The sequence below is a fragment of the Castor canadensis genome, chromosome 15 (genome assembly GCF_047511655.1).
Source record: "Castor canadensis chromosome 15, mCasCan1.hap1v2, whole genome shotgun sequence".
NCBI classification, from domain to species: domain Eukaryota; kingdom Metazoa; phylum Chordata; class Mammalia; order Rodentia; family Castoridae; genus Castor; species Castor canadensis.
This window is the reverse complement of record NC_133400.1, coordinates 78,569,964-78,579,800: the sequence shown is the minus strand read 5'-3', so window position 1 is coordinate 78,579,800 and position 9,837 is coordinate 78,569,964. Positions and strand designations below refer to the sequence as shown.

At 37.2% G+C, this 9,837-nt stretch overlaps 1 pseudogene; it reads right to left on the bottom strand.

Moving 5' to 3' along the window:
• Positions 1–1,669: 1,669 nt before the first annotated feature.
• On the bottom strand, positions 1,670–1,767 carry LOC141417773 (U6atac minor spliceosomal RNA; annotated as a pseudogene).
• Positions 1,768–9,837: the final 8,070 nt, after the last annotated feature.

Sequence of the window (9,837 nt, the reverse complement as noted above, 5' to 3'; positions counted from 1 at the left end):
TTTTCAGTGATTTTAATACATTTAACACCCCCAAAAATGTGTGAGCTATATATCTAAACTTCATTTAAATGCTATACAAAAGTTTACAGGGTTAAAGTTATATTTAATTCAAAGTGACCAACACTCTCAATAGAAAACAAGTCTAATTGGGGGAACTGGCAGTGTCTTCATAAGCTTGTAAGAGTTGCAAAAGCTTTGAGTTTTATTACTGCTGCACACCTATCTATTATCTTAGCCAATGACTAAATTCTATCCAAGGGTAAAATCTAAATTAACATATATAAGACATCTGTGTAGCTGTGAAGTTAACTGTTGCTGTCTTTAAATGTTAGATGTATTTAAATTCTCTATGTGTTTTCTAAAATTAAAAACAGTGCCATTTAATTAAGCATTTGACAATGGTCACCCACAAAGTATATCTGTAATAAAAACCATATTGTAACTTATTTAAAATTCATTTACTCTAAAGGCAAAATTATAAGGGGAACTTATTCTATTAATAAGATGTCATTTTTTACACTATGAGTTTTAAATATATACTTAAGATAAGGAGAACTTACTGATACTAATTAACACTGTCCATCATAATTATTATCCTAAAATGTGATATACACTAAAATTGTTTTGTCAAATTGCTAAACATTTAACAACATTCTAACAATAACTGTTCTAAATTTTGTCATCTACAGTTTGAATCCTTCTCTAAGACATTGTAATCAAACTCCTAGAAAATATTTCTAACAAGTATCTATTTCTCAAACAGTTGTCTATTTAAATATTTGCTCTCATTGGTTTTGTTTTGTATTTTGCTTACAAACCTTTAACTGTTCTCTGTTGATCTTTCGAAAAGTACAACATAAGTAGCATGTTTTTTTTTTAAAAAAAATTCCCTACATAGAAAAAAACTTGACTTACAGCCAAGAGGTTAAAAAGAATGGGTCCTTATGTGTGGGTATTTTTTAAAATTTTATTTCCTTTATTCATATATGCATACAATGATTGGGTCATTTCTCCCCCCTTCCCTCGCCCCCCTTCTCTCCACGCCTTCTCTCTTGCCCCCACCCCATTGCTTCCAAGCAGATACTGTTTTGCCCTTATCTCTAATTTTGTTGAAAAGAGAGTATGAACATTAATAAGGAGGACCAGGGGTTTTTGCTAGTTGAGGTAAGGATAGCTATATAGGGAGATTCCTAGTTTTGCTTCCATGTACATATGTTTTACTTTCTAAATTGATTCTTCTCGAAATAACCTTTTCTCTAGTTCCTAGTCCCCTTCTCCTATTAGCCTCTGTTGCTTTAAAGTTTCTGCATTAGTTCCTTTGCATTGAAGACATCAAATGCTATCTTTTGTTTGGGGTGGGGAGAGGTACCCACCTATCCTCATACCTCCCTTGTGTGTACTAGCCTTATAATGTAGTCAAAGTCCTGTCCCCTTGTTGTGTTTGCCTTTGATCTAAAGTCCACATATGGGGGAGAACATACAATTTTTGGTCTTCTGGGCCTGGCTAACCTCCCTCAGGATGATGTTCTCCAGTTCTATCCATTTACTTGCGAATGATAAGATTTCAGTCTTCTTCATGGCTGCATAAAATTCCATTGTGTATAGATACCACATTTTCTTAATCCATTCGTCAGTAGTGGGGCATCTTGGCTGTTTCCATAACTTGGCTAAAAAACACTGGTTAGATGCCACGAAGTAGGTAGCAATTCCTTAACCGTATGCATGTTGTCAGGCCCGAGAGCCTCTTCCATCCTTGTCAAGGAGAGTAAAAATGGGCAAAAGATCGAAACCAAAGATGAATATAGATGACAAACGAGCTTATTATTATCTTATTGTGGAAATTACAATTTAGAACAGTGAAATGATAGTATATACCTATTAGAATGTCTACAACCCAAAGCACAGAAAACACCAAATGCTGGCAACAATGTGGAACATAGGAACTCCCACTCATTAGTGTTGGGAATTCAAAATGGTACAGCTACTTTGCAAGACAAGTGGCAGTTACTTATATACTCTTGCCATATGATTCGGCAATTGTGCTCCTTGGTAATTATTCAAATGAGTTAACAAAGTTAGACCAAACAAAAATATACACATGGGTATTTATAGCAGTTTTATTTATACTTGCCCAAACCTGGAAGAAATAAAATGCTTTCAGTAGGTGAGTGAAAACATAGATGTTGAGATAGCCATTAAATGGAAGATTATTCAACAATGAAAAGAAATGAACTATCTAGCCATAAAGGGACATGGAGAATTCCTAAGTCCATATTAATAAGTGAAAGAAGTCAATCTGGAAAGACTACATACCACATAATTCCAGCTCCCTGACTTTCTGGAAAAGGCAAAATTATGCAGGCTATAAAAAAATCAGTGATGCCAGGGGTTTGAAGGGAAGGAAAGGAAAGAAGAAGAGGTGGAATGTGAGAATTTTAAGACAGTGAAATGGTTCTGTAATGGTGGATATAGGCCATAATACACTTGTCAAACTCCATAGAATGTGTAACAAAATATTATCCCTAAAGCATACTCTGGACTTCAGTTAATAATACATCAAGATTAGCTCATTAATTGTAGCAAAAGTCCCACAGTGATGTGACATTAATAATAGCAGAAGCTGGTAGGGGTGGAGGGAAGGGAGTACATGGTTTTCAATAAGCCTGAAATTGCTCAAAAATTAAAAATGATGAACTTCAAAAAGTCTGTTACAAGAATATGAAGTTGGAGAGATAACTTGAGGATAATTCTGAGCCTCAGTTTCTTTTGGACTACAGCCCCTTCAGAAGTTAGGAATAGTCTTAGTAATTTGCCTGGGATGTTACAAAGTGGTCAGCAAATATATCATACACTATGCATCTTGAGATTTTGACTAATACATTAAGAAAATCACAAAATGTACAATACAAAAGGAATCTAAGAGATCACCTTATGTGGTTACTATAAACAAACTAGTCTCATTTGGAGTTTTAAATTTATCACCTTAAAAAATGCCTAGGAAATACTTGGTTATCAGGTCAGTCTGGAAGAGACAAATTCTCTTGTATATATTCAGTTACTCAGCTCCACTGTCACAATAAAAGAAAAAGCTGTCACAATGAAAAGAAAATGGAATAGCTGCCAGAAATTGCATGAATATTTTTTTCTGCTTAAGAGAGATAGTGTTCTGTGATGGCTACACCACACCTTATGTCCTAATAAGTTCAGTATTTGGACAGTGAAGAGAATCCTCAGAAAAGTTTCTTTGTTTTTGTTTTTGATTTTTTTTTTAAAGAAGGGAGTATAGAGACATATTTAGAATTTGTGCTTTAATAAAAAAAAATGAATAGCTTTTATTTAGTGAAGTTCATTTGCAAGGAATCTGCTAAGTATTTAACCTATATTATTTCTCTGGTTGCCATTGTAGAGATGAACACCTTCAGTCAGAAAGTTTCAGTAACTTTCTGAGGACCACACAGCTAGTAAATGGCAGTGCCACTCCACACTCTTTCTCAGACAAGAGTGAAGGGAGTGGGAAGTTGTCCCTGGAATAAGACAGTCTGAACCACTATGTAGGGATCATCTTCCCAGCATATCTGCTTCTATGAGTGGAACAAGCTGAAAAAGAATGAAAGTGGCCCCCAGTCAGGGAAGGCTGCTATTAAAAGAATAGGGACCAAAGGTTGGGGGGCGGTTAGAAGGCAGGGAAGAGGAAAAGGAGGGGAAGATGGGGAAGAGGAATGGGAATATAATGGAGGGGGTGAACTTGTTCAAGGTACACGGTACATGTGTATGGGATTATCCTAATGAAATTACTTTGTATTATTTATATATGATAAATCAAAAAAATAAAAAGCTTTTTAAAAGGATTGAGGGTTAGATGGCTATAAGGCTGATACCAAGTCTGGGAGTTTGGGAGCTGATGCCTGATAAAGGTGTTTTGGAGAATGACAATGTATTTGTGTTGTAAAGACTCAAACATTGTACTACATACAATTCAGCAAATGGAAGCACATTCCCTTCTATTATTGGAGCTGTTTTGGGTTTGCCAACTATACATGGGTCTGCTTTTCTCAAGTAGCTAAGTCATTGTCCTAGCACTCAGCAAAAGGACTTTTTTTGTTATTGTGTGTGTGTGTGTGTGTGTGTGTGTGTGTGTGTGTGTGTGCATGCTAGGGCTTGAACCAGGGCCTCACACATGCTAGGCAAACACTTTACTACTGAGTCATACCACCAGTCCTTTTTCATTTGCGTTTTCATTAATTTTATTAGTGTGTATCAATTATACAGGGGTTTCATTATTATATGTCTATACATGCATATAATGTGCTTTGATCAAATTCACACCCTCTACTACTCTCCTTTGCCTCTTCACACCCTCCCTCTTTTTCTACAATTTTAAGACATTTCATTATTTCATTTTTATACATGAATCAATCATATTCACCCCCTTCACCCTCTCCTTTCAACACACTTACCTCCGAAGAGCCCCACTCCCCAAAGTCCTTCTTTTACATGCATGTCATGTTTTTAGGTTTATATTCTGCATAGGAGATAAAACATGCAGCATTTGTCTTTCTGAGTCTGGCTAAGTTCATTTAACATAATGATCTCTGGTTCCATCCATTTTCCTGCAAATAACATATTATTTTTTATGACTGAATAATAGTGTATATATACCTAATTTTCTTTATCCATTCATTGGTTGTTGGGCATCTAGGCTAATTCTATAGCTTGGCTCTCATGAATGGTACTAACATAAACACGGGTGCACACACAGATTGAATGCTGACCTTCATTCCTTTGCATATATACCCAAGGGTGTTAATAGTGCTATCATGTAGTAGTTCTACTTTTAGTTTTTTGAGAAACTTCCATACAGATTCCCATAGTGGCTGCACTAACATTCTTACTAACAGTGTATCAGGACTCCTTTCCTCCAACATCCTCATTAGCATTTGTTGCTTGTTTTCTGAATTCTTTCTTTTGTCTTCTTTTGAGGTACTCAGGTTCGAACTCAGGGCCTTGTACTCTACCATTTGAGCCATGTTTCTAATCCTTCTTGTTTTCTTGATGATAGCATTCTGACTAAGAGAGAATCTTGATATCTTTTTGATGTGTATTTCCTTTCTGGTTAAAGATATTGAACATTTCTTCATGTATTTATTTGCCATTTGTACTTCTTTTGAGAACAGTCTGTTCAATACATTTGCTTATTTATTAAATTATTTGTTCTTTTGTGTTTAATTTTTGAGCTCTTTACATATTCTGGGTATTAATCATTTGATGAATATTTAGCAATATTTTTCTGTAGGTTGTCTTTCAGTTCGAATCTTGTTTTGAGATAGGGTCTTGGCTTCAAACTCATGATTCTCCTATCTCTGCCTCCCAAGTAGCTGGGATTACTGGTCTAGCAAAAGCTTTGAAGTTAACTCTTTCTTTGTCTTTTCCACCAGATTTTTACCTCTTTCATGGAAAAGAAAACACCACCTCTCATTCATTTCTGTACTCTCAGTAGTTGGCATACTTCCCAGAAGTTTCTAAATAAAAATTTAACATGAACTATCTAAAAAAACCAAGTCAGTTGTTATTCAAAATAATGTGTTTCTCCCTCTTGCCTTCAGGAAAATATCCTTCATAATTAACACAGAATAAAGACTGTCCGTGATTGTTGCCTTTCTACTAATCCTGCTGCATTTTCCATCATCTTTGTATTTTGTGTATATTTATTTCCCTTGCACATGTTCTGCTTCTCACCTCTGTGTATTTGCCAAGGTGGTCTCTTCTTTCTGCCACACTGCAGAAAGTCTCTGAATCAACTAGTTCCAGTGGGGCCATCTCACCATCCTCTCTGTTCCATTGAATCTTCATGATGGCCTTTTTGCTCCATGGGCTGTCACTGCTTAGACGGTAAACAAGATTGAACAACTGATACTCTGTGGTGCACTCTGTTGCAGTGTTTTATGGATATAGGTTCTTAATTAATTACAAAGAGTATTTAATATTTGGTTATAAAATATACTTCATGTTTAATGAATTTGCTCAGCTATAGGCTAAGGTGTATGCTGAGCATGTTTAAGGTAGGCTAAGCTAAGCTAAGCTGTGATGTTTTGTAGGCTAGGTATAGCAAATAAATTTTTCAACTTCTAATTTACCGGGGCAGAATATAAAAAAATTGAGTGGCATTAGTAGTCTATGCACAGAATAGTGAATATTAGTGCTGTCTTCCATAGCCTCACTTACTGATAGAACATGGGCTTTGTTTGGAGCCTGCCTCTAACATTTGCTGTATTAATTTGGGCCAATTCCTTAACTTCTCTGAGTATCAGTTCCTATCTTGGATGTAATATTTTCTGCCTTGCAAAGGGATATGATATATATAAGGTAGTTCCTTCCATTTAATAAGCACTCCATAATAATAGGTATTGTTATATTTTTAGTTGGGTTAATAAATATTTTTATTGACCCAGTTACTTGAAAATTAGTAAAGGTTAAATTAGGTATATTCAAAAGTGACAATATGGGGGGAGAAATGACCCAAGCATTGTATGCACATATGAATAATAAAACAATAAAAATAAAAAAAATAAAAACAAAAAGAGCCTCAAAAACAGCAAAAAAAAGCGACAATAATATTAGCAGTTCTTGTTGAGCACTTTTAAAATTTGGGACATTGTTTTATAAATAACCTGTACTATCTCATTTAATCCTCCAAACAACCTTCACTGCCTACTTCATAGTGTACTATAAGGATCAATGAGTATTTAAATACTTATTACTTAGTGTGGTTTTTCGCACATAGCGTTATATGTGTTTATTAAATTGGAAAAATGTAAATACTATTATTTTCCTATTTATCAAACGAAGAAAGTGACTCAGAGAGGTTAAGTGACTTGGCTAAATTTATGTGACTGGTGAAGCAGTGACCCACACCCTGGTAGACTGATGCCTGTATCCCTCCCACTTAAGTGCCATGGGAAACTGTTCTGGTATTTCCCACATGAAGTACCCACGATGGAAATGAGGAGTGCGACTTGCCTGTGGAATCATCCTTCATGTTACCTCTCTCTTATTTCCTTAGGTAACAGTTTTTCCAGTCCCCTGACATCCAGTTCTCTCTTCATCTGCTTGGGTGGTCCCTTTTTTCTACAGAGACCAGCTCAATTACACAGGTCTCTTTCTGATCTTTTAGGAACCTTAAAAAGTTAGCCATCTCTCTCAAGAGATTGCCCCTAGAACAACCCCATTTCAACCCTGAACCCAGGTCAGAAATATTTGTGCTTCTTTTTTCCTCTGAGTGTCCTAGAATATCTACCTATGCACAAACCTGCACAGAATTCCCTCATAGCCACACTACATGCATTCCAGAAAATGTGCATTTGTGTTACATAATTATACAGGAGAAGCATGGGAACATATGTTACTTTTTAGCTGCTTGTGCCCAGAGGGCCAGCCCTTGAGACAGAATGCGCACTTGTCTTTCGTGTGGTCCTTTACCTTTTCTTCTGGGTAATATATATTTCCTGTGTTTGTGCAGAAAGCCATGTTTTTATTCTGAGTTTGTTAGTTTGATCTATACGATAAGAAAATCACTATCATTTGAATTCACAGCTTGAGGGGTCTGCTTTGCTTTTCAAGTACGATAAGTTCCTAAACACAAGTGAGATGAAAAACATATTGCGTATCCCTCGGGGACTATTTAAAATGTAAAATATAAATATTTCTCCTTTGAATGTACTTAACTTAGCGAGCTTGTCTCTGGTTTGTGTCTTTTCAGTCATCACGTTGACATGGTGTTTGCTGTTCCTTCATTTAGCAGAGTCAAAAGGAGCTGGGGAAGTGAACATCAGTGCTGCAGCCTCCTCTGCCCAGCAGAGCGCGTGCAGGTTGCCAAGTCTCTCTTGATCACATCATGTCTTTTAGATACTGTTAAGGCAGCCATAGGCCCAGACTCGTGTTCGTGTTTTATGGTGACAGATATGTTGGCTCAGTTGCCTGTTGCAATGAATCTATTGTGGGGAAAAGCTCACAGAAAGTCAATCAGCCAGGGGTTCCCCCATGTCACCTCTTGCAAGCAGGATCTGGGGACTTGGCTGCCAGTAGGGCTAACTCAAAGCTATTCCTTTTCCTTTCCTACCCCAGCTGGGGGTGGGTGGATTAAAGACTCTCTAAAAAACCAAAAGGAAAATACTTTCTTCTGCCATCTTCTTCCTCTGCTAAGCTTAACTGCTCAGTGTAAGCCAGACATTATTCTTGCTCCACATTTTTCAGTTTTCAAAAACCTAGTGTGTCCTCAACTTCTGTCCTATAATTTAGGACCAAGGACATGAGGCATCAAAGGAAGAGGAAGCATGGGGCTCTCTGATTCTGTTCTGTGTTGAGAGAATTAGATGATGCTTGTAGTCTGAGTGGATAAGACTTTCCAAATGCCCTGCTCCATTTTTAGGTTTTCTTTTGTTTTAAGAAAAAAATGAGACAATGAAAGAAACTTCATGGTGAAGAAAAAATGTTTTTTCTCAATAAAAAATTTTTATTGAGAAAAGTGATATTTAGGACTCCAGAGACAGGGTCAGTTGGGAAGGCAGCCTGAATCTCCCAGTCACAGAGCCCTTTCTTCAAACTAAGACTTATGGGAAGCTCCACTTCCCATAAGAAAAGAGGGGGTTGGAACGTCGGGGACACACAGGAGATTTTGAGAAGCATAGCCAGAAAAACATCTGGATGCAAGAGGGATATGCAGCCTGACATGTTCTGGCTCCTGTTTTGTTATAACTTTCTAGAATGGTATTGGGTAAGTCATTTCATACTTCTGGGCTTGTGCTCAGGATAGGAAGATTGGGTGGTGAATCAATTCTCACAGCCCAGAGCCTTCTCACTGACTAAGTTTGGGGTGAAGGTTAAGGATGATAACAGCAAAGCCATAGTCAAAAATTTTGCTTCTCTTCTTTTTTCTCCCAGTTCCCCTGTCACATAAAAAACATTGTTAAATTTTTTCATTGACACATGGTAGTGAGGTATAGTGTGAAATTTCCATACAACTATGCAATGTGTAATGGTCAGATTAGCGCAATTGGCAGACCATCACCTCAAACATTCATCGTTTCTTTGTGTTGGACACATTCAAAATCCTCTCTATTAGCTCTTTGAAATCTATACTTAAATGTTGTCAACCATAGTTATCCTACTGTGCTATGTAGAACATTAGAGGCTATCTCTCCTATCCAATTGCACCCTGTATCTGTTTCCCACATCTTCTTGGATCAGCCAGAGAAAAAAATAGTACCCAGATCCTCCCCCATGCCCAGACATGCCATATGCTCAAGTTGGCCAATTCAACATATGTCTGTTGAACTTCCATTTTGAAAGGCTCTGTGCCTTTTACTGCAAAGAGTGGAAAAGACACAATTCTAGTTCTCAAGAAACTCGCCATCTGTCAGGGAGATGAGGCAAGTATGCAAACAGTGGTCATGGTGAATCCAGGCTTGTTGAATGACATAGGAGGAGTGTGGATAGTAATGGGGACCCAGGGCCTCACTCACACAGGCCTGAGTCCTATTCTTGGCTTCTTCCTTCCCTTATTATACCATCTGCTTTCTTCATCTTAATGCTGATTTTTTTGTTCCTGCTCTCAGTTTAGTTTGGATTAGAAATCCAGTTTTAAATCACTTTCTCATGTCTGCTTTGTGTGCCTTCGGGACACAATGTCTTAGCCCCCTCTTCCATATACCATATATGTATATATAGAAAGAGGACTCATCCGTACTCTGTCCCTATTCCAGGAAGCCTGCCTGGCTGTTCATTCCTGACTCACTCCTGTCAGATAGCATGGTCAGGAAGGGGTTTTTGGTAGAAGAAGGG